The sequence below is a fragment of the Perissodus microlepis genome, chromosome 19, assembly GCF_051167445.1.
Source record: "Perissodus microlepis isolate ML-2025 ecotype Zambia chromosome 19, ASM5116744v1, whole genome shotgun sequence".
Taxonomy (NCBI): domain Eukaryota; kingdom Metazoa; phylum Chordata; class Actinopteri; order Cichliformes; family Cichlidae; genus Perissodus; species Perissodus microlepis.
The window spans coordinates 17,510,017-17,536,561 of NC_140479.1; the positions used below are offsets into that span (position 1 = coordinate 17,510,017).

The 26,545-nt window shown below is 38.3% G+C and overlaps 1 protein-coding gene across 1 annotated transcript in view; it reads left to right on the top strand.

Moving 5' to 3' along the window:
- Positions 1–4,070: 4,070 nt before the first annotated feature.
- The window catches only part of stag1a (STAG1 cohesin complex component a), a 41,707-nt gene continuing 19,232 nt past the window's right edge, over positions 4,071–26,545 (top strand). The window contains exon 1 of the mRNA XM_084914270.1: positions 4,071–4,247. The gene's annotated coding sequence lies outside the window, so the exon portion shown is untranslated. The remainder of the gene's footprint in view (positions 4,248–26,545) is intronic.

Below are 26,545 nucleotides of genomic sequence, written 5' to 3' on the forward strand. Positions count from 1 at the left end.
TTGGTGTATGACACACAGGCTGCAGTAAAAAACCTTGGCTGTGTCCACTACCATCTGTGTGTGTGTTCCAGCGACGGAGGTGGATGTGACGGACGATGACGGCCTGATTCACAAGCGCTGTTGTGATAGACTCAAATGTTTGCTTTTTCTACTCAGCAAATATAGCACTCAGCCTCTCATACATTTTGCATTACCACAGTGGCAATAGAAAGAAAAGAGTAAGGGAGGATGGGGATGACATGAACATGGTGAGATAAGGGGCAAAGGATGAGAGGCGTTTGGAGAGTCTGGAAATGGATGTCAGAGAGGCAGTGAGTTAAATAAAATAGCTTCAGGAGTGAGAACGCTACAAGCAAGGTCAGAGGAAATTAAAAATAGGACAGGCGTACAGGCAAAGAACAGCCATATAAAGCTTTTCTGTTAGTCAGCTGCCCTAGAGATGAGATGAGACAGAGCTAAGAGTAAAAAAACGTCTTTGCATAACTCTCAATACGTCAAATGATTACGTCTCGGTCTAAAAAACATTCACCCTTGAAGCGCTCGGATTTCCAAACAAATAGAGATGCTTGTCACTGCTATTGGATACTGGTGTCATAACCTGAGATTACCTTGACAGTCTAAAAGGGTTTTCTCAACCGATGCTGCACCACACAGCCTCTGTTTCCATGGTTACAGCCCCTGAAAAAGTTTATAGATTATGACGGATGCTGTTGTCGGGTGTGTTACGAGTGTGCATCCATGTTGTGTGCGCGTATAGATGCCAGTTACCAGACGTCCGTTGGTTATGTAACACAACACTGCGCCATGCATACAAAGGTTTTTCTCAATGACACAGTTTCAGAAGCTTAAATATGGCAAAGATTTGAACTGGAATAACCCTGGCAAACGTCTGCACAATATGTTGAGATTTCTAATGTTGAGGATTTGGGCGGCTCAGAGGAGGAAAAAAACTTGAAAAGCTAACGAAAAGAAATGCAATACGGTGCAACACCCTTCTCATACAGATATAATGTGAGTTTTTTCTGAAAAAAAAAAAAAGAAAACGCTCAATACTCGGGGCAAATCAGCCAGACAGTATCTCATTTGTGGTGTTAGAGTGTGTTTATATGTGTGTGCTTGCTGCCTGGCCTAAGATAATGCAGGAAAAAAACACAAGTAAGACATTGAATATCAAATAATTCGATTTTGAATGTGGAAGACTGTCATTCATCACTTCCTGTGTTCATTCACATTGAGCCAGTGCTGAGAAAAATAAGCAGGTCAAAAGGCAATGATGGTCCTGAAACCTCCTAAAATTAAACACACATCAGTTGAAACAATTGTACTGATCATATGTAGATTATATACAAACTTAAAATAAACAATACAGTGAGAACATAAATTAGTTTTCTTTGTGGGCATCCACTGAAAATCTGAAGTTATCAAAAATATGACATAGTATACTGCTTAGCATCTCAGAAGCAACTGAAGGAAATCTGGATAATGACTGCCCTGATCTGAGAGTCTGAGCCTTTGTAAGCAAAGAGTCATACACAGCAATAGTGAATATTGTACTTGTGACCTTTGATTAGTGTTTAATGCATGCTTGGGGTTATTAGATATACTTTCTTGCATTTTTTTCTCAAAATATGTGCACATAATTCAACATCTACACATTTATGAGTTTTATTTAGAAAAATGTGAAAAGCAATAGTTTGATTATTTGCATTGGCCTTTATCTTTGTATTCATTGTACCCCAGAGCAGCTTTATGATTGCATTGGCCTTTATCGTTGTACACACTGCACCCATGAAATTCCTCAAATTAAAGAATAATAACAATAACTATGATGGGATGTTTGTGTGGGTGTGCTTGTGTTCTTTATCTGTCTTTAGGAGCAAAGTTTTGGAGTGGAGAGTTTTTGGAAAAATAAACATCTTTTAGCTTCTTCCTTACTTTTCACACTCCTTCAGTTGTTAGAATTAGCTTCTATCCATCCATGGATTGCACAAAAGATGGCAAATACCCTGGAGAGGTTGCCAGTCTATCATAAGGCTAACAATAGCTTTATAAAGGCTGGTGTTTGTTTATCCTGATGCACACGAGTGTTCAAAGGTATTCTGTCTCATCTTCCCAACCATATCTAATTTGTGTATTCATTCCTATCATAAAAAAATAATGTAAAAACAATCAGTGACAGGTCTGTCAAAAACCATAAAGCCTGTGATGAAAACAGACATAATTCATTAAAAAAATAAATACATGAATAAGCAAGACTGAAAAAACAGTGAGCTTGATTTAGAGAAAACAAGGTAGATGCAGTTATTTTGCCAGAAAGCAGTTAAGTGAAAGATTAAAGTCATGCGCCTTACCATCACCATTTTCATTTGGGTCAGCCTATAACTGATTTAGGTTATTTTTTAAATAAATACACAAAAGAAAAATGGTATTAAATTTATGTGTTGTTACATGAAAATGGAACTGATTTAAATTTGGAAGCCTAGAATGAAAAAATATATAAATGCATTAAAACAGAGCGAATACGGGATATAAATGTAGCATGCTGTTGCACAAAATCTACAGAACGCTCTTTTTTTAGTCTGTTTGTTGAGTTTGGTGAGCCACATATGCAGAGCTTTCTTGCATTACCTGCTGGCCAGGGTTAGATTGTAGGCCTCTGATGATAAGAAGCTCCATAAAGTGCTGCAGCAATTCTGAAAAAAAGACACCCTTCCCAATGCATCCCAAGTGTTGTTAAGGTCTGAAAGAAAAACTGAGGCCTTTGGGGTTGGTTAAGGTTAGGGAATGTATTATGTCAGTGAATGAGCCACACAATCATGAGTGTGTGTATGTGTTTGTATGTGTGTGTCAAATAGCCCTGAGGGGAGGATCTTGCTACAGCTTTTATGGGCAAGATGTGGCGTTGCTATGGCAAACAGTGCATCCGTCAAATGAATAACCAGTTGGTCTGTTTGTGCGTGTGCTCTTGCATCTATCTGTGCATTTGCAGACGCATCACTGCCCTATCTTAAAAGATGTAATAAAGGTTAAGCAGCCTTTCTTTTTGATTTATGCACTCACTCTCTAACTCTCACACACATGCAGTATGCACTGCTGGTGTTTTATATCCACTTAAAGACACTGATGTGGGAATAATATAATTAACTGAAGTAATTTCTTTTTCTGTCTGTGTGTCTCTATCACCCTCCCTTTCTGGCAATATCACACCATGTTGAGCTGGAGTGAGTAATGTGAGTACATCCAGACTGTAATTGGGTTTATGCACATCCAATTTCAGCCCAAGGACCTGCTGTAGGAGGTCGGCCATGTGCACATGCACACTCTTATTTTTGTCCCTCTCCATCTAGGGTGTGAGTCTGAAAAGCATAAAAAAAATCTACAAGCCAAAGGTCATTAATGTAGAAGATTTATGCATGTGTGGCCTTGTCACACTTTGTCAACTTTAGAAACTAAGAAGTATCTTAGTCCCTTATCTATAGAGAATACACCCTAGAGTTTATCAGAGATGCATTGATTAATTAATTTGTCAAATATTTACTTTTATTCCTTGTCTCATGAAATACATGAAATACATGAAATTTCTTTGGGTTTTGGACTGCTTGTCAGCCAAAAAAAGGATAGAAAAAAGGCTACTCTGGGCTCTGAAGAAAAATGCCTGTCACTCACTTTTACTTAGGTGTACTGAATAACTCATATTTATTAAAAATAATTATAAGGAAGAAAGGAACTACATAAGGATTTTGTGATGTAGCCTATTTAAACACAGAAAGGTATAATGTATAGCTGTGATATTCCAGATGACAACCAGTAAGTGCTTGTAGTTTTTGGCCGTGGGAATTTTAAATGGCTTCTTATATGCAATTTTCGCCAGACAAGCCCTTCAAAGTAGTAACTCAACTGGGAAAGAAGCGGGGAGTCTCGCTGCTCCTGTGCGCGTCCCCGTCAGCGATGTGTTGGCGGGGTCTTGGGTCCCTCCCTTCTCCCCGCTCGCCCCCGGAGGCTCGTGTCCGCCGCAGCTCGGTGTGTCCGCCAGGGGGCAGCTGTGTCTCGGTCTGAGGCTGCGCCGCTCCCGCTGCATCACAGAGAGGAAAATACCACCAGATGGCGGTTTAGGATTGCTGCTCTTCTCTCAAGGCGCGGTTCCGCTCGCACGGCCAACTTTCAATATTAAAATACGCACGATATTAAAACGAAAATCGATTTTTTAGTTCGGAAGGTGATAATCGATTTGGCGATGGTCGTTAAAGGTGAGTGTCTTGTGTTTTTGTCGTGTTTTGTGCGGTGGGAAGTGAGACGGAACACAGATTAAAGATGGTGGACACAGACAGGGAACACTGGTTGGTTGGGGGATGGGCGCTAGCGGCTAACGGAGGTGAATGTGCTTTCTCTCTCTTCCTCACTTACATTGTAGCCTAGCGGAGCCGTTAGCTTGCGAGCTAGCCCCAAAAATTTTCGGCAAGACAACTTGATGGAAGGGCAAGTGTGTGCCGCAGCACCGGCCTGTTTTGCCACCGATTTCCACCCGGCGGAGGAGTTTGGCTTGTCAACAAATAAAGAGCCATGCGGTGTGATGTGTTTTCATGGTCTTTGCAAGGCAGGATTCAGAGCATCACCTTCTCTCATTTGCAGAGCCGTATTATGATTGTACAGTATTGCCCTCCTGCCGTGCGCTGCTTTCTTTGCTTTGGTTTGTCACCAGCTCAAACGCTACTTGCCACGTTGTTGTTGACATTGTTGTTATCAACCAATTGGCAGTTTTGCCTTTTGCATACGCACAAGATACACAACGTGAGATATCCCAGTTTCTACTTTTTTTCTTTTTCTTTCCCACCCCCTTGTGTCAACATCAGCATGCCTTCAAGTTCCTGGGAGTCGTGGTGACTTTCCAAGCAGCAAAATAAACATGTTGCTTTATTAGTCCGTGACAGTCCATGAATGCTTTTCAGTGCAAACATGCAGGACGGACTCCTGCATGTTTTACATGATTATTATGGCGCTTCTTCCCCCCCTTTCCTGCCCCCTTCTGTGCGGGGAAACATGAGTCACATAAGGGGGGGATGGGCTCCACCAGCTACCCCTACAGGTTTAAACAGGCTTCGGTCCTAGCTTCCCTCCAACACTGACCCCTGTGCAGCTCACCCAGTGCAGTCTAGTTAGGAGATCGGTTATAGTGGGTTAAGAGTGCCTGCTGGCAGTTTGCATGAATCTCAGATTGTTGCATAACTGCTTTGTTTACAGTCAACCATGTGATTTCTCATGCAGGCTGTGCTGGTTTGCTATCTGCAGCCTGCTTGCCTTCCATTATCACTCCGTTTTAATTCCACACTGCAGAAATATACACTACGAACAAATAAAACATGATGGGACCTGGAAAGGGTTTTAGTTGTTAGGCTCTTGACTCATTTTTCACAATAAACCAATGTAAAAAGTATATCATGGTCTGTTGTCATCTGCAGATGTTAGGCTTGTTAGGCTAGTTTTATTTATTTGTCTAAAATCCAAGCACATTCTGGGTAGACATTTTAATAGCCAAACTCCATAATATTGTCTATATATGTGTATTTCATAAAATTGTCATGCATATCGTGCTGTATAGTTATAATAATCAGTCGCTAAAATATCTTATAAATCTTTTTTTTTAGGACTAACCAACAAGTGAGTACCTGGGAGATTGTGTATATCATAGCATTGATGCAAAAATATTTCTGTAAGTGCTTCTTCCATTGATTTGAATCATTGTTAATCTACTATGTTTGGAGAGTTAGCCTTCAAGCGGTCTTACAAATATTATTAGATTGATATTAAACTAGATCTTTTTTTGTGGCGGTGGGTGTTCTTTATCATTTTCATGCTGCCGCCAGACAAGTGGAATAGGGAAACTACCACTTCTGTAAAAATGTATTTAGGTGATTTATACAAATGTACTACTTGAAATTTTGTGTGGAAATGCAGCTGACGGCTGCATTTATTTGACTCTGTGCTATGACTATATCTGCCTGACTGAAAATCTGTCCCAGCTCTGTTTGTGAAATCCTGAGTACATTCCCAATGAATGTCCTCACAAATTACCTCTTGATTACATTATTAGGTTGCAGTTTTGTGGTAATGTACATTGGGAGCAATTTTCTTTTAGTGAAATGCACATACCAGGGTTTTTCCTGTTTAAGAATGGTCCATTGGGGTGTGATTTTGTGTGTAAGGAGAATTGGTCAGGACAGTTTTGGGTTTCTTGTTGTTGTTTTTAATGAATGTGCGATACCTTACTTAACATAAGTTGAAGGATTTTCCTGTAATTTATGGCTATTTAATAAACAAAAATGTCTTTTACCATTAAAAAAAAAAAGAACTTAAAAATGGTTACACATATTTCTATTACAATCCTAGAGATTTTCCTTATTTGCACTACAGAGTTTGTTTACTTTTCCAGCAGAAGAACCCATATAGGCTGTTGCCTGTTCCTGTACTATCCTAACACACTAAAACACATTGTAGCTGTAGTAGTAGTACAAGAGTGTTCCTAGAATGTAAATAGGAAAAACTGTTCTTATTTGATCCCAAATTACTGGTTAACTTGTAGCCACCTTAATGGAATGTGTTTAAATGGTGTAATACTAGACACAGAGGTGCTCTGTTTAATAAAAAGTACAATTTTAATGTCCATACAGTTGTCATTTCTATTTGTGGAATTCAGTGAGTGCTAAAATATATGTCCTTCCCTTTGGCTTCAGAATACAGCAATTCAAAGCTGACACTGGGTGACATTTCTTGAGCATGTCATTGTTTAAACATTTAAATAACAGAAGATTAAGGGAAATGGTGAATAATCCTTCCTCTGTTCCTCGAAATCGCTTGGCTCTCTGCCCTAGCTAGAAAGCCAAAATAAAAAGGACTTGGATATTAGTTGTAATTAGTATTATGAACACATAATGCTGCTTGTTGTAATTTTTAAATTATGGCAAATGTGTTCCAGAACGATTTTACGTCTACGCTGATCTTGACGATAAGATACTGTAATAATTCAAGCATATCAGAGTTTTGTTTTAGACCTTGAATCAAATTGTAAAGAGCAGACCTTGATTTATATTATGAGCGCTTGATCATTTCTTAGCCAGAGGCTTTCACCACTCAAGTGCAGCGCGCTTTTTGTTAGAGCCATATTCCTATAATGTTACAGCTCAGGGGATTATTTAATGGCTTTGACATTTGTCAGAGCTTATTAAATGGTGACCTTGATTTAAGATGCTGGAAAAAAATGGCACTATCATTGAAAACCAGCTTTCAGTGGTTTGCAAGAGTCAAAAGAAGAAGAAGAAAAACAAGTAGTATTGTCATATGTGCAAACTCTCTGAGCGATTAGCCATGTAACACCTGAGAAGTGAGAACAGCACCGATTTATCATTTCACATTCACAACGATGTTTTACTCAAGATAATAGAAGATCTTTTATAGATGTATTTGGTTCAAAGTTCTGAATGAATTCATCCTATCAGCAATCGCAGAAGTCTTTGTTTTATTACTTTTATTGCTAGGGTGATAGTTGACATATTTACTGTAGTAGAATTCCACTGTGCACACGTTACACCTTATTTTTTGAAGCGTAAGTTGTGTCACTGCAGTAGTGTGGTTGTGCACTACAAGCCCTGCAGCTTGCTCCTGTCAATATGAAATAAACCTTTGGAAAGCTTTTGAAATAGTTTTGTCACTGCTGGCTCGTTGCAGGCATTCCTTGTGCGGTTTGCTGGATTGTAATTAGCCTCATTGCTGTTGTCAGACCTGTTGACTGTCAAGTAGAATGATGTTCTTTCAAAGCTAGGGCTGTTCGATATAACAATATATATCGGATGACGATATAAAAACGTCTATCGTTTCATTTTACGCTATCATTTGTTTCGTGGTGTCGCAAAATAAACTGTTTACGGCAATATTTTTTCATCGTTTTGATGGTCACTGTAGTGGCTATATTAATTTCTTAAAGTTCTCTCTTTCTCTTATATTTAATATAACCACACTACAGACGGACAAGCGCCTGTTTTTATGCGTTGTGGTTAGCAACAACGACGGTAACAGCATCGCGTGTCCGCTTGTTCCACGTAAACCTTTCACAATAAAGCTCAAGATCCTGTTGAGACTTTTCAAAATAAACTGAATCACGTGAAAGAGCAGATTATTTACGGATGAGAAGTTAAAAAGAGCCGCCAGGTGCTAAAAATAAACCTTAGACTCAAACGTTAGAACAGGCTTTTCCCCGCAGCACACCGTGTAATAAATACTCACAAAGAAAACGGCGGCTGTTACAACTTTTGTCTAAAAATGTATCGTTTCATGCATCGGTTAAAACACTCGACTCCAGCTACATGACGCGCAGCTGGAAACACTTCACGCAAGTCGAGCTGCCCAAGATTCACAGAATTTACAGAAAATGTTACATTTTTGTGATTTATATCGTTATCAGGACGATAGAATTCTTATATCGGGATATGAGATTTTGGTCATATCGCACAGCCCTATTCAAAGCCAAGCTGAATTTATAGCGTTATGGCACAAGGGTGCAGGCAATGTGGGCCTTTTGACTGGCAATAGACAATACATATCTGTATTTTCTAAAAAGTAAGTAAGTAAAAAGATGATAAATGTTCAATTTCTAAGTAAAAGTAACAAAATGAGATGCAGACAGAGCAGAGTACACACATAGGATTACCTATATTAAAAACACTTAGGCGTGCAGAGCAGCACAGGTGACTCCCTTTTAGCTTAGCATGCACCTAACAGTATACACTAGATACATGGACTTGTCCATACAGACTACAGTGCACCAACTATGCTTGCACCCATCAGACAGACTTTAAATGAGTATAACAGGAATGACTAGTTGGCTCTGAAGTTTCCAGCTGTTCATATCCACAACAGAATATAATTGCCACTGTCACAGGCGGCGAGAATAGGCGGGGTCATGCAGAGTGCGAAAGGAGAGAGATTTAAAAACTGGCATGGCTTTATAGAGGAACTGCTGTGTGTTTGTGGACATTTGTAGAGGTGGGGGGTATATGCATTTATTCACAAACTTTGAGACATCAATTTTCCTTCAAAGATTTATTATGTAATATAGTTTATAAAGTGCTCGTCTGGAAATACTTAACAACCAAGGTCTCTTAGGGAAGTTTCTAGTTTAACCTGATCCAACCCTACACTAGTGTCTTGGCTTAGCATCACTGAGTTCATGGTGGCAACACATGAACTGGCTCTCTGCCTGCTGAGCCCTTAACATTGAGAACAGGAAAAGGAGTGCTGTCACCAGTTGCAGTTCAAGACTGTGGCGATTGAATCTGTCCAACCAAAGGATGAAAGAGTTTTCGGTAAGGCAGTGGAATGACCCTCAGTGACGGCCACAACGCGACCTGCACACCTAGCCAGTGGGGAAGTTCAAGACTGGAACGACCGGGTTGGCTGGTTAGCAGCAACTGAACTTTGAGGGAAGAGATTATGATTAGAAAACAATCCAGAGGGGAATAAAATAATTGTACTTGATTGTCTGCTAATATACAAAGTCTCCCACCCTAGTAAAGTTTATGTGAGCAATAAAATGTCTGTACTGTCCAAGTCTAATTTCAGCATGGCTCTGGACATAAGATAGATAAGTAAACAAAGTGGAATCCTGTTAGTATTTGGATATACCAACTGGACTTAATATGTCAAATGGCACAGTGGGATTTGTTTTTTGTTATAAAATTACTTACTGGAGTCTGGAAGTAACAGTGAGGAGTCTAAATAGGCTAGAGCATGATCATAAAGAACAACTGTACATCTTTTGTTATGGGTTATGTAATGTAATATACATGGACATGGAATGGCACTGCATCGATTGCCGGTTTGATTACCCTTTACACATGCACAAGGAAAAATGTTTTGAAAGGGTCTTGCATTGCATAGTGTTTTCTTCTTGAATGAAATAACAAAAAATTGAGCTGCTGGCTAGGAGTAAGCTTTATTAACATAGAAGTGTGTGCTTGGGCATGCTGATGGCATTTTAAATAAAGATATAGAAGGCCATTAGTCGTTTCAGTATTCAGGGAGCTGTAGCTATATGAAAGCCCACACTACAAGTGAGGAAATCGGGAAAAAAAATTAAAAGTCAAAGCACAGAAATATGTAAAGTATGTGTTTGCACTATCAACAAGAAACAAGATTTTTTTTTTGAAGAACTGTTGCTTCTGTTTGTTTGATTTTTAACTATCCTAGCTCACATTAAACCAAGATGTTACAATACCATATATGTATATTAACCCAGTATTTTTCAGTATTATCTATTCCCTGATATAGTGCGTACAAAGGAATACTAGGCTGAGTGTCATTGCTAGACTGTTTGAAAAGGAAAATGGCATGTTTTATAAATAATATAGTAATGCAATCTTGACATAATGATGGGTTTAATGAGATGATGTCAACTGATGATGTCTTTACCATAAGGCAGCAAAATCTGTATTCAGAATCTATCTGTTAAAAGCTCCTCGGTTGTCAGGGTGAGCACTAATGAGAGGAGATGTGCTTTGCTCTGTGTATGCATGAGAGAGAGTGTTTGTGTGTGTTTTTGGAGGGTTGTGATCTCTCACTGGTATTACTATATAGTGGCTCAGTGCTTGCTAAGCCGAACAAGCTGATTTTACCTCCTGACATGCAAGCGTGTTTGCTGACACAGCTCAGCTGTTTGGCTGGCACTGGCTGTCAAGAGTCAAGAGCACAGAAAACAGTATAAACCATTTATTTCCAAGAGTCAAGATCTTAATTTTTCTTTTCAGGAAGAAAAATTGTATTCCATCCTGGATCTGAAAGGTTTTCTTTGCAGTGTTTCAACATATATAACATATATTTAGGCTATTTTGACTCCCTGATATGGGACTATTATAGTTACCCTGACAGTGTTTCTACATCAAAGGTTCTTCAGCTGTGTTTTACCGTCATCTATGTCACAGCTTAAGTGATGGAACGACAGGCTGAGTAATAGTTTCCATTTTACTGGCACTACCTGCCTGCGACTTGACGGCTGTTTTTTGAGCTTCAAGTCAGTTTTTCAGATTTTTTTTTAAAAAATTTTTTTAATGTATAAGCTGTGCAGCTGTTAGCAGCTGTGACTCTGCTAATGTTCTAACAGGGCTAAGGCTTCTAGATAGACTCAGTTTTCCACTCTTAGTGAATAGTGGAATGTATTATTTTCTCAAATAGGTTACATTTTAATACTCATCTGTATCTTTTGCGGGTGATATATTTGTATTATATGACACTTGGTCTATTGTCGATAAAGGTTTTACAGTGTCGGACGTTGGTCGTTCTTTGTATTTCCTGTTTTAATTTGACATTTTAAATCACCTCAGATTTTCCATTCTGTTTCCTTCCAGACTTTTGTGCTTGGTCTCCCCAACCTTATTAATTTAACCTGTGTTCACATAGCTTGTTACAGTTGTAGCCTTTTTGTTTTTCAGTTTCTGCCCTTCACTCTTAAGTGTATTTTTGCATTAAAGTGTAATTGTGCTTGCTACTTCTACTTACCTAATGGATTTAATAAAATTTAAATTGGTAAATAAAATGTAAAATATGAATAACTTTTTACTTTTGATACATAGAAGATGTAAGATGTAATAGATCACAAATATCAACTGCATGATTGCTTGCTTATTTTTCAAAATGTGAGTCAAGCTCTATCAGTGATGTGAAAATCCATAGAAACACGAGACAACAACAGCATAACAATGTGACCCCGAAGTTTCCTCTTGCTGGAGGCATAACAGGTGAAACATTGTTTTATTTCCATCATTTAAAAAAAATATCCAGCAACAAAGTGGGGGTGTTTTTGTCACCTTTTGCGCATCTGCAGTAATAGTTTGAGATTATTTCTGTGGGGGCTGTTAAATATTAAAAGTTCATAAACATTAAACAGCTTTTTCAGGAGGAGTAAAGAGGAAATCAGTTTTAAAACATCATCTAATTTCCCACTCTATCACCTAGAATTACACATTGTTTAAGTAGATGTTTTGGCATGCGTCATCTGTCTTCTGCTGTTAGGGTTGACGATTTTGTTCCTGTCTGATTGGATTTCTTGCTCTGCTGAAACTGACAGCAGTTCATTTTACATCAGCACTGTAAAGTCGAGCTTTGTGGACTGGAACACCTTATTAAAAACCAAGCCTCTGACAGCCAGCTTGAAGAAATGCCTGCCCACAGCACTTCTTCTCTCTCTGAATGCAGCAGAGAGTTCAAGGTGGCATTAAAAAGTAGCGCAAGCAGTGATTTTTATATGGTGGCTATCTTATGAGTAAATTCCCCCTTAATGATAATAAATAACTAATAATATGTAATAAAGAAAAGTTGTAAACATTTGCATGATCTACCGATGCACAAACAAGCGTATGTTTGCTGGTCTACTAAAAAAAGTAGGGCAACACTGTTATGTAATGGAGAAAAACGATATAGGAAACATCACAGTTCATAGTAAATTCTAGGTTAATATATTTGTAACAAGCTGCATATAATTGGAATATATTTTTTAAGAACATTTATTTTGTGCTTCTTTTTCTTCAAAAGAGGCATAGATTATTTTCACACAAGTTGCTGGTAATCAAATTGCTTTATAAGTGACTGGCTAGTGATAATTAGGCTGTAAAAATAAATGATGCATGTAAGAAAAATAAATAAATCAACTTTTTAAAAATTAGCTTCCAATTAGCTTTTATCTTAAAAAACATCAACAGGTTAAGCTATGTTCGTATCCCCCAGGCAGCTGTTTCCACAGCTCAGGGCATAAAAAACAAAAACAAAAAAAGAAGAAAAGCTTGCTGCACCGAATAGTCTGCGTTTCTCAGTTCCCTAATCCCTGTGTGAAAATTTTCTTTTAAAGCAATAGCCAGCAGTATAATAAAGAGAAAGTCCTGGATGTGCATAAACATTGATTGAGAAGTGTGAAATGTATCCACGGCTCCTCCAGGAGTGTAGTCCATAAAATGAAAAGAGAGGTTATGATGCATTATTGACTCGTTCTGAGGCATTTAGTCTAACCTCTGTTTTGCTTCCTTGCTGTCCGGGACATAAGTAAATTCCCGCCTCGACCCGAGGGGGTATTTGATTTGTTATTTACATTCAGAGCAGTCCGATCTAAATTTGGCACCAGACCAGACCTGCAAATCCTTAAGGTGTCATTTATACGACCGAGGTTAACAACCAGCTTCAAGCGAGAGCAAACACCACCTCCTCAGTATCAGCTGCGGAAGTGTTTGTTTCAGCGGTCAGGGCTATTTGTACACAGTCTTACTTAATATTGATTCACTGGCTTGTGCCAAGTCAATTCTCTGACTGTAGAGGGGAAAATTAAATGGTCACTACAAGACAAGAATTGCAGCAACGTGAACTAATAGAGGGAGCTTTCCTGCAGGTTTGGAAGCTAAAACTAGTTTTAAAACCATGAAAAGTATTTTAGAACTTAAAGGTAAAAAAGTTATGGATTCATGCATTATCCCCACTTTAAACCCCACTGAGGGCTCAAGAATCGAGATGTGGCAGAAGATCTACTTTGTATTAGCCAAAGTGTCCAGGTATGGTCAGTGTTTAGCTCAAAACTCAATGTCAGTGAGCCCAAAAAAACAACAATAACAAAGATTTTTGAGTATAAAATCTAGTGTTTATCTTTGCATTAGAGCATGTAAATACAATGACGGTATATTTCTGAGTCATTCATTTCTTTGTTGGTAACTTGGTGGTGTTTGAATTCTTAATTTATCCTTATTTAAAAACCACAGATAAGAAAACTTGGCTGTTTTAAGTTCTGAACAGCAAATCTTCACATTTGAGGACAGTATTTGCCAGCTTTGCTTGTTTAAGCATGTAACCTTTCAAAAATATTGCAGAATGTGATTTATCCAGAGGTTCACAACCCTGAGCTCTAGCTCTGATTTACCAGCATGTGTTTTTCAGTACACTTTGATTTTCATCCTGGGCTTCTTGAACAGGATTTACTGGGCGGTCTCCCTTACTTGGCTTTGTGCTCAGAGCCCAATCAGAGCTGCCAACCACTACTAACAGCAATACGTTGTATGGGAAGAGCAGTGTCCTGAGGAGAAATGCAGCTTTTCCTGAAGCGAGAACGCAACTAGCAAATGCTTTTAATATATGTTAATACAGTTAATGACACAGTTATTTTATAAATTCATTCACAAATCACTATATCTACTATAATTGTGGTCATTAGATAAGGAACAGGAAAATATCATATATATATATATATATATATATATATATATATATATATATAAGGCTCGCAAAATTTCAAAATCTCTGGTAGCCCTTCGGGCAGGCATTCTTCAGTTTTTGGTAGCCCAAAATAAATTTAAGTAGCCCGAATAAAAAAGAAATCAATTTTTTTATGTTTTGTTTCCGTTACAATATTATACATTAAAGTATAATATTGCAACAGAAACAAAAATTAATCAAAAAAATTGTTAAAATGCAAATCACAACTGTATAAAAATTACAACCATCAACTCAAATACTTGGTTCAAATTGAACAGAAATTTCTATGAAGAATTTCTTGTAAGAACTGTGTAGAACATGAATCAGTCTGTGTCAGATCCTGAATCTGAAATTTCCAATGAAGTCACAGGTAAGAGGCAAGTGGAACCAAGATCTAGGCCATTTGCTTTTTGAAGTTTGCAAAGACTGCTAAATTTTGCCAATGGTAGTTCACTCTTTGCAATATAGCACGCTGTTCTAAACAGCTTTTTCAGGAGTTCTTGTTGTGCTTGATTTATTTTTAGTATGTTTTTTTGCAATTGCTGTTTGTTCTGGGAAAGATACTGCAGACTGGGCAATAATGCATTTCTTGCATTTCTCATGGGTTCTGATGGGGTCTTTCTTAAAATTACTGGTCCCAGTAACAAAGGCGCTTGTCGACTCAGAAATCAAATGAAACTCACAACACGCCTGGCAGAACATCATGTTATTTAGCTTGTCATATTCCAGCCACAGAAATTCTTTTGTCCATGAAACCAAAAAAGCTGCGCTTTCTTTTGGCCTCATAGTCTGATTTGTCATAACTTTTCCGTTTTGTGGTAGGCTTTTCTTTGGCTGCCCCTTCTTCACCCTGACCTGTCTTATTTGGCTGAGCAGAACTAAAATACCAGCGTAAATCCTGCTGCTTTTACACACGTACTTACATAACGGTCAGCGATTCTTTGCGCACTCAACCTCTCACATGTTTAAGCTTGCTGCGAGAGATTTCACTTGTCGCGTTTGAATAGTAAGCTAATGAGTGATAAGACGATGTCAGAGGAATTGGTGCGCAATTAATCGTCACTCACCAATCAGTGCTGCTGCTCTCTGCACACCGTTCGCGCAATTGCAAAATGAAAGTGAAAGCAAAAAACAAGCGCAAATTCAAACGCGATTTCAATATGTCACATATTGACAGTGGCTCATCGATGCCAATGACATAATTACTCAACTACATTGGCGAAAGAATGCAAAAGCATAGACATATATTTTCCTTCCTATGATAGCCCGACGGGCAGGGCTGAGTTAGATTTTGGTAGCCCGACTGGAAAAATCGCTAGCCCCGGGACGTCGGGCTAGCGATTTTGCGAGCCCTGATATATATATATGAGAGAGAGAGAGACTATAAAAGCTTTTCAGCTCTAAATCCAAGGGCTCTCTGAATGCATTATCTACCTAATCGTTTTCAAAACTACTGAAAAAACATCAACTGAAAGCCTGCACACTGTTTCTTTAAATAGTTTGTCGATGATTGCCACAAATACCAATGGCACAAAATGAAAAATCATTAGTTCTGCTCTTAGCAGTCATATAAACGAGCTATTGTCCAAATGTTGTCAGTAACGCGTGTCTGCAGTTTGACTTGCTGCCTAATGGACTTGGTGGCAGCACAGATATAAAGTAATGATCTCTTTATTATGTGTTTTCTAAAACACTCCACCACTAGTAGAGAGAAAGCTTCTGTTCTTTTCTCAGCTAGTCTAAAAACATTATTGAATATACCACTGAATACGAATTCAGCTAGCTGCTCTTTTCTTTGTTTGTGTTTTTGTTTTAAATGTCTATGTCTTGACATTTGTGTCAGACACCTGGCTGAGATTTACATACTCTACCTCCTTGAAGCTCTGTTTTAAATCTGCCATCTGCTTCAGTCAAAGCTCGCTAGCCTCTTCTTCTGAATCACTTAGCTGCAGTCTGTATCTGGGCAGTCATTTTCTCCTCAGCTGCCTGCACGTTATTGCAACATTACAGCATTTTTTTTCTTCCTTCTTTTTTTTTCTTTTTCTTCTTCTTTTTTTTATTTGCTTTGACACACCTGCCTGCTTAGATTAGCAAGCTTCTCACTCCTGTGAAGTGTTCAACATGCCACTAGGATGATTAGGAAGTAATAATAGTTATCAGAACTAATAGCTTCCATAAGTTGTGTGTGTGCATGTGTGTGCATGTGTGTGTCCTGCGCCTGTCCTGCTTTTCTTTCCCACTCCATCAGAATATGAAGTATAGACTGTAAATCTGGGCCAAGGTGAGAGAGGGTGCCCAGACAGATGAGAGAAGAACAAATTAGACACTCCCCTCCCTCTCCCCCCTCAGCACTGCTGTCACACTGTCTCCTTTTTTCCCCACCTTGCCCCCTCCTCCTGTTTGCCCCCTGATTCCCCCCCCCCCCTCCACCCTCTGTCCTCAGTTTCATGGCTCCATTTTGCGTCAGCTACAACCGAGCAGGCAGCCATTGCACGCACAGAGGGAGAAACATTTATTGCCTCTTCTCTGCTTCATCTGTCTCTCTTAAGCCGTTCCACTGCCATGCACCCCCCCCCTTTTTTTTTTCTTATGATCTGTTTATCCTTTATTCACAGAGGTAGTTCTCAGGAGATTGGGAAAGAAAATCTATTTTTCAGCAGAGATCTTATCAGCGAGTGCTGTTCACACAGCATCCTTCCCCTCCCCTCCTCTTTGCTAGGTTTAATCTTTGTGTGCTGCAGAAAACGAGCATACAGTAGTTTGTGGCAATAACAGATGGCTGTGCATGTGTGTGCTTGGTGACTGTGTCTCTGTGTGTGTGCAGGAACATGACCATGACTTTCTATGTTGGATAATGTCTGGTAATCTCCCGTGTGACATAATCATAATCTGGTTAAACCAGACAGCCACAGTTGGCCTCAAGGCTGTTCCGCATTATAAGGCCATGGCTCCTTGCTCTCAGTATGTATGGAGCCTGGCAGCATGATAAAGTGCAGTTATTGTCCTGGCGTTTCAGCTTGTAGACGTGGCCCATGGGGACCAATTTTGGTTTAAGCTTAAAAGTCAGGGCTGTTTGGCCATCACTGGAGAAGTTTTAAAGGCTTGGGAGCTGCTGCTTTTGTCTTTATTGTAGCTGAGAGCAATAAAAAAAATCACTTTTTGTTTTCTTTGATACTGTGATTATATGCTGGGCCTTATTCCCACAATCCTTGAGAGAACAAAAGCAGAGAAAAATCAGTAGGTGAGAAACACACTTCTATTCATCACTGTAAATCAAAAGAATCTCAAGGTAGCTGTATTTGTTTTAGAAAAAAGATAGTTTTCTAAATCCACTACCTGTCCTACAGTATAACAGATATGACTACCAATCCTCTGGTGACACTGTGGAACAGTATAGTCATATGGGACGAAACAAAAATGCTACAAAATTGGTTAAAATTTCATTAAATTTGATGTCAACAATTGTTTGATAATAGTAATGGCTCAAACATCAGCCTAATGTTTTTAAAATTAGGATGTGCCGTGCTTATCAAATTTATTTGACCATCTGTCATGAAAATAAGAAAACACATGTTGTCAGAAATATGACAAAAATGTGTTTTTAACTGTTTGTACCTAAACTCAGAGAAGTCATAAATTATCCAAGCACAACATTCAACAACTAAAATGTATTTTCATGTGCAGGAATTAATTTGATATGCTTTACTATTTTTTCCCTTCTTTTTCTGTAAAACAGTGCATTTGAAAATTCATGGATATATACAATTTTTTGCCAAGGAAGAAGAAGAAGAAGCAAAATATACACAATAAAAACAATGTGATGGTGGATGACATTATTACCCTTTCCTGAACTATATCAGTTTCAGCTTAAGGGTTTTAATTATGTAAAAGTTAAGGGACTATGTTTCAGTTATTATTATTATTCTTTCCTTTTGGGGTGTAGAGGTGCTGTCATTTATTGATTTCAAAATGCAAACTCATAGCATACTGTTGAGTGTTAGTGAGGACACACGGTTTAGGTGCCAGCTCACATGAATTAAAAGTGTTGCTTGTACGTGTTGTACATGGCTTTTGCTTTGCTGAAACTACACATTTGTTGTTGGTTATTGGGTACGGCACGTACGGATCATGCAGGTTACTGCCTGCTGTTGTCATCCTTTGTTTATCTTCCTTGTTTTTCTTTTACAAGCATAGTTGTGTCTGGTCTGCCAGCGTACTTCCAGAAGAGTGGCTCTCTGTTTTATTTTCCATCTATCATAATTGTTTCTCGACTTTCACTCTGGTGTTGTCTTGAATGCCGTGCAAGGTAGTAATTTAAATTGTGGAAAGCCAGCAAATTGGCATATTAAATCAAGGCGCAGCATTACTTTTTAAAAGATGAACTTTGTTTCTCTTTGCACCTCACACAGATAGATGTTTTCTGCTTTTGGTTCCTGTTTGAGGCCAGATTAATTTAGAAAATACCAAGGGAAATAAACGAAAAGTAATAGCTGTTGTAAAGTAGCCACAGTTACTTCAGTCCTTCCACAGTTCTATTTTTAGTGGTGGTAACTGCTACTTTTAATCACAATAAAAATACATAAACCTGGCTCTCTTTATATTTTTCATCTCATGTTTTATTATTAACATAACAGTTGTTGCAGAGTAGCACGTCTTTCTGTTGCTAATAAAGTATTAATCTGGTTTCTCCTTCTGTCATAATTGTTTCTTGACTTTCATCTTGTATTTCACACCTTAAGTGTGAGAAGCTGGCAGACTGGATTAAATTAAGACTTAGCTTTACTTATTACAAGGCAATGATGGCTTTAAGGTCTGTATTTATCACAGAAACTTGCACCTCACACAAAAAAGATCTAATTTGAAATCTGATAATATCATAAATTTAGAAAATACCAAGAGAAATAAAAGATGTTTATAATTTCCCAAAAGTATTTGAGCAAACCCAAACCCCAACTTTGTAACGGATGTTTGCAGAAATGAACAGTGAGCTGCTCTATTGCGATGAGATACCAGGGTGTAGAAGGACTCCTCTACCTGATGCTCACTGAAGCATTTTCAGTAACAAAAAATAACTATTGCTGGGTCTGACAAGTAGAAGTGGTCTGGGCTAACTAAAATATTTAAAGCTGACATGTTTTCCTAATCGTAATGTTGCATGGGCTCACTGGCCCTGCAGCTGCAAAGTCTTAAAACTGAGGAGCTTATTCAGAGTTGAACTGTTGACTGGGTGTTGGCCACTCGCCAAAATGTTTTGTACAACAGAAAACACCTCGTATTTACCAGATTTCCTCCAGTGGTTTGTAATTGCAGGCAATATGACGTTCTGTTTAATTATCCATCATACAGTATGTCAGTTACAGCCGCTTGTTGCCATTCACAGATGACGCAAGTCGTTCCTGTAAGTGCTTCTCTCTTTATTACATTTGGGCTGTGTCTCAAAGCTTCACACTGATCGTTGCATGCATTAGACTTATGACCTTAGCCAATTAATGATTTTCGTCACTGCAGCTACTTGTACAGTGAATCTGCACTTCAAAAAATGCTTGTTTTTGGAATGATTACATACGTATCCTCAGCGAAGTCCAGTGGACTTTAAAGCAAAGTGAGCTAGATCTGCGTTAATGTTATTTTAATGGGTTTTTCATTTACCCACATGTCATCTCTCCTCTAGGATTTATGAAATTTTCCATTATGGTTTTTGCTTAGTGTTTCCGATTAAAAATAAAGACTTCAGCTCCATGATAATGTCTTACTTGTTGCAGAAGAATGAAAGATCAGAAAGAGCAAAAAATAAGAAGATAATAACAAGATTAAGCAACTGACAGCTGTGAGAAAACAGGCACTTCCTCATTCTCTTCTCCAACTCAGAATTACACATGAAGCTGTCTGACTTGATGCAGGCTATTTGTCTTACATTCACCTGCTGCAGTATACTTGACACGCGCATGCTGTAGATGTTTGCAGTGCTTTATGACACCCTACCAGATCATCTAGGCAATTTGTCTACCTTGTATTTTTTCAGGTGCTTGTAGGCAACAGCTTAATCAGCTCAACAGACATCAGGAATTTGTTATAGCCCTTTGGTAAAATCAGCATTTTATCAGTTCGTAGTGCTATATGCGCATTTTGCTTAATTTAGCAAAAGTGTACACACATACAGCCAAGCTTGTGAAGCACATTTCCTTTGCTCTCAGTATGTTAGGACGCTTGTGTTACTTTGGTGTGCCGTCTGGGGGATTGACCCTCTCATTTTCCCATCTTTGGATGATCCCTCAGGCCGCTAGATCCACCAAGATTGAAGTTAATTGAATCCATTTAAACCCTGCCCGACTAAAGTAGACCAATATCCTTGAGCAGCCAGCATTCACCCTTGACACTGCTGTAGGACTCTTCAGGGATAAATCACGTATGACTAAAGAGCAGAGATGCCTCACTGTGCCACTTTCTCTTTATAGCGTCTGCTGTCATAAAAAGTGGTGTCAAATGTATATTGTAGAGACCACATTCACACAGAGAGGAGACACTGATGATGGTTTACAGTTAGAGATCACAGCTGAGGCGAATTTATAGGCCAGATCCTTGCCCAAATTGAATCCTTTTTTTTTTACAAAATAATTAAGCTGCTAAACGGTCGTTGAGCAGAAAATTACTCTATTCCGAAAGCCATGTAGAGATCAGTGCTTTGCAGTCGTTGACAATTTGCACATACATAACAGTCCATTCAGTTTTAATAAGTCAGCATGCCCCACATTATTGTACAGACCAGTTTTGAACATAGTAACAGAAAGAAGTGTAAAAACAAATCCATTTCAATCCGAGCTCTGTGTAACGGTTGAAGAAACCAAGTTAAGCTGCTTTAGCGTTTGTCAGCCTGTTGCATAGTGGTGTGTTCGCTGAGCATTTGGCTGTAATATAAACAGAGAAAAAAAATCCTCTCCTGCTTCCTTCAGCTGGATTTTCTACTGTAAGGCTTAAACAAGATAGTTGACAGTCTTGTCTTGTCTTTGTCTTGTATACAGCATTTATTGATTCAAGAAGAGCACTTTCTATTTTAATAGAAATTATGGCTTAAAATACGCCTAAATTGTATATTAAAGTGAAGTTAAATGCACCTTTTTACTTTTGTCTGTTTAGAAGTAGATGTGAGTTTGATTCGTTGAAGGCCACGGTCAAAAACGGAGGTAATAAAAGAGTCTTTTTAATTGGCTTGGTCCACTCTTGTCATCATAAGAGAGTCTAAAAATTGATCTAGAAGTGTCTGTGGTCATCATTTGTCCGGCTTTTTTATTTGATGGAGCTGGAATTCTAATTTATATATATATATATATATATATATATATATATATATATATATATATATATATATATATATATATATATATATTCTAAATTTTACATCATTGTTTCTAATATTAGTGGATGAAATTGCTTAATGACACAAAGATTCTGTTTTAATGCTCTTGCCTTTGCTGATAGATGACGGCTCTCTTACAGCCATAGCAGAGGCGTTTTACTCAGGTTCTGGTGCCCTGATAGTAGTTCATATTGACTGTTTTACATTTAACTCATAAATAGTATAGCAGTTGAAGTGTTAAAAGATGACTGAAAAGTACATGAAAGTACATTTTTGAAAGTACAAGTATGAATGGATTTTTTTAATCAGTAAGGACAAACAGGTTATAAGAAATGTCTAAGCTTTTGCAGAGCTTTCTACTTGTTGGTCAGCTAGGTGTAGTTTTGGAAGCACGAGGAATACCGATTATGTCAGGAGAAATTAAGCCATTATGAACTGATTCAAATGGGATGAGCTGGGAAATAACCAGAGAGGAACTCTTAACTTCATACTCTGTACCTTTCAAATTGTTGTTTGACATCATTTAATGGCCCGGGCTTAAAATATCAACATGAAACGTAAACATTGCGATTGCAATCAGTCAGCTCAACAACCATTTTAAAATGCATTTTGTTGAGCTCCAGTGCCTTAAAGTAATTTCAGACTAATCTTCGTTCAAACATTCACCTCATCTCCAAAATATAAACTGTAACAGTACTTTTTCCATTGCTGCAATCCTGTGGATGTCTTCATACTTTGACAAGCCACTTACTGTAGCTGTATATTTAAAGTGACAGAACCAAGAAGAAGGAAAAAAAAAAGGGGGGGTGTTATACGTTTTATCTTAATCAAGGTGAGATTTAAACCCCATTGACTTGCAAAATGCCTTGAATCGCTTTCTGTTCTAATCACTGAATTAACTTAAATTCTGTTCTATTCTACAAATTACCTGTTCTTTCTTTGTTTGCAGTGACGCTAATCCTATTTGTGAAATTTACTCATTTCTCTCATCAGTGGGCCCAGCGAGATGTGTTAATAACCTGCACCACAATCCCTGAAATATCTCAGAAACTGTAATATTGACCTCAGCCGCTCACTCAACAACTTGTTCTCCACGCCACATTAAAGCAAGTATGTGAATCCTCCAGGACGTCCATTTGTGGACTAGTCTCATGAACATTTATTTATTTATTTATTTATTTTTGAGCATAGAGACAGAAATAGCATGCAAGGCTGGATTGGTTATATTGGCTATATTATATTGGTTATATTATATATTCAGGCACAGCTCACGAGCAGTGAGCAGTGCCTGACAAGCCAGCCTTTATTTCTTTCATCCTGATGTTAGTAGTAGGAATCCAGTCCTGCTTTTTAAGTCTCATTGTAGCCTAGAGTGTTGGAAACTTGTCGCACTATGTCTCTGGAGATAATGGCCAATTATAGCAGACACAGTGCAGGTTTTAGCTGCCAGAAGAATCTCCCAGCAGGGACCAAGGTGGCAGTAAGGTGTATGTAACGCATCTTTAAGTTTTTGGAGAAATATTTAGACTCTCTCAGTTGAGGTAAAAGCAATGATGAACCCAACTGTTAAAAACGGTTTTAAAGGCCCATAAACAATTAAAAGTGTAAAGAAAAACAATTTTTTTTTGGTTCTATGAAAATACTTTAAAGGAGCAACGGAGAAAATCATTATCATAGAACAGCTGGTGCATAACAGAAAAGAACCTTTGTATTTAGAGAAGTGTGAGTGCTTCTCAAATTAATATATGGAGCAAAATAGTGCCATATTTCTGTTGTAACATCTGGGTTGACTCGCATTGAAGCCTCAAGTGGCCTTTTGAGGAACTGCATTTTCTGACACATCATTGGCTTCCTTTACTTTTAAACCCTGGAGGGTTCCTACCAGATGTTTATCTGTGTGCTAAGTGGAAGCACTTTTTCTTTTAGCTATTTTATGTGAATTTATTTAACATTTACATTTCATTTGTGTGGAAATTTTATACGCAGGTGGTAAAAGTGCTGGCATCCACACTGCTGAGTGATCATTGTAACAAGTTATTACAAATCATTACCAGCTACACAGAGACTGGCCTTGCACTCTTTTATGTTGCTGTGGAGAAAACAGTTAAATGGAAGGACAAGTTCTCTCTCTCTCAACCCTTACATGCTGTTCATATGTCATGCTTTCACGGTATGGCCTTTACCAGTTTGGGCATGGGCCAACTGTTCCCTCATAACTGTCTATACCAAATTTTAAACTACAGATGTATTTAGAATATATAAATAGCACATCTAACATTAATACATGGATGATTAACCCTTAAAAACACTTCAGAGAGCAGGTAGAGTGCTTTGTTTGGCTTTGTTTTAGGCCTCACAAAACTCGTTTTTAGAGAAAATCTTCTACTGATGTGTAATAATATGACCCAAGACATGAAAACATAACCGCCATAATGATTCACATATTGTAAGTGAAAATGGCAAGCTGCCTGGGTTTATTATGTAATGATTACAACTGTTAAACACTACTCTCACTTCTGCCTCATATAAAACTCCTCATTTTGATCATCTGTAATGAGCAATACTAGCATTAGCTAACATTAATTGACACTGAAAACACAAAGGACACTTAAAAACAATTCATTAAAAAGTGATCTATGCAATCATAGCAGTGGTTGGAAAATTTCTGTGCGTGTATGTCCTGGACACGTGTTTCTCATACTCAGTGAAATGGCAGCTATAGTGCCTTTATTATATTATGACACCCACCCAAAAACCTCTTTATAAATCCTGTTTTAATGTCAGTGATCTCAGAATAAATAGATTCTGATTTGCTTATTTGGTTATCCACTGCAGGTGCTAACAGTTCTTGCATTTGTTTAGCACTTTTCTGGTCTTTCTAAGCTCTCAAAGTATTAACTATGGATTCATAAACCCTCGCGGGCATCGAGAGAACATGCAGAGTTTACCTAAACCAGGAAACTTCTTACAGTGAGTTAACGCTGCCAACCCCTGCACCACTGTGCCACCCTAATACAAAGAGTCTTTGTGAGAGCACCATCTGTTCCTTGTGTGCATCATGTATGATCACTCCGATGTTGTTTTACCATTTTATTGTTTAAAGATTTCCAAAGACCAGTTGGTCCCTGTCCCCGTAGAAACCTGGCCAGATGTGGTGACACGGTCAGTTGAACTCTAGCAACACGGTCCCATTAAAAAAGACACACAGGCATGACCTGTACAGTTTCAGGACTGTTCTTGATTTGACCCAAACTAGTAACTTTAAAGTCCGTCTGAGTAGATACAAATTTAGCCTGGAACAGGCTGACTGTACAAAAATTTGTAGCACCTTTTACGACGGTATAAAATGTTTTAATCTTTTCCATTTTTGTGTATTTGGGGGAAAGGTAATCAAATTTCATTCTAAAAGAATGACATTTATGATATTTTTACTGCTGCCAGATGTCGGATTGAGCCACATTTCACCTGAAAAATATGTAAAGGTTAATTTTTCAAAGAACATAATAAGCTTTCTGTTGTCATGGTAGTTCATAAGACACTCTTCTGATGTTATCTAACATTGCTCATAGTAAAAGTGTTAATTAAAAATAAAAATCTTTCACAAGAGGCAGGTAAAAAGTGACCTCGAAAAACATTAGCTTGGAGAAAACTGCTTTGTGAAGCTTTATTGATGCTTCTCTGTCAAGGTTTTCCTCGCTGTAGTAGTCTCTGGCACTGGAATTGATTTATTACTCTATAAATTATACTAATATGATTTCAGCCCATCACTCGCTGGATGGGCTGTACGTTTTCTGGTTAAATTGTGCATCTGTTATACTTGGTGTAGTTGTGTTTTATGTTCTTTTTTTGTGCAAATCGTCTGTTTTGGTAAGTTACAGAAACAGTGGGACACAGATCCTGCTAATCTCATATTGGTAAGGTGGAAGGGACATCCTTACAAGCAGTTTGGACAGAGTATAAAGCCAGTTTATCTGTGCCTTATCAGAGAAAACGGCTCTACTTGAAAAATACATGCATGACTGCTTCGGAGAGGCCGTATGGCTTCAGGCACCGAGATCATACAAAAAACCCAGTTAGATGTCAGAAATATGCTGTATTTTTTTTTCACATGCAGTTTTTTCAATCATTTAAATTGCAGCCTCACCAAATCAACCTAAAAGCTTTATTAATAAGGAATTGTAAGGCCATGTTGTGGTTTCCACATCCACATATTTACAGCGTGGTCGGCTCTGTGCAAAAATAAACTTTTAATCGTTTGCCCAAGTCTTTGCTGCATTATGAATGAGACTGAAAGCTGCCCGTGAGGAAGGAGACGTCAAGCTTATTTTATGTGTGCGAGGGTACTTCAAAGTAGATGTCCCAGGGAGGGAGAGGCTAATATCAAAACAACTTTAACCAACACTGGAAGAGTGCTGAAATAGTCTTTAAATCAGATTTCATGGAGCACTCACTGGATATGTAACTGGTCCCGTTCTATTCTGCTCTCCCCTCTTAACTATGGTCCCTCCTGTCTCCACGCAGCCAATCAAATATGCCATCACCGCCGGGCTTATGACCCACACTAGTTGCTATAGCAACGCCGGCCTGCCTCCTAGAGAACATGTCATGCATGTTAAGTGGTTCTCAGATGCTCGCTCGTTGTCTTTCTGTCTCACACTCGCTCATAAGTTCACACACACACACACACACACAGTGTTGCGCACACACTGAGGATAAAGTCACTTAACAGACCATAATTGTCTCTGGAGTAGAAGTCTTTACTTTATGGTTTTAGCGGCTATACTTACATCCTGAATATGTTACATGTGTGTAGTTTTGTTTTGTTTGTTTTTGTTATTATTTTCCTTCTACGATAATTATACGTGATGTTCATGTTTGCCATGACGTCCAATTTTTTTTTTTTTAACTAGCATATTCTTA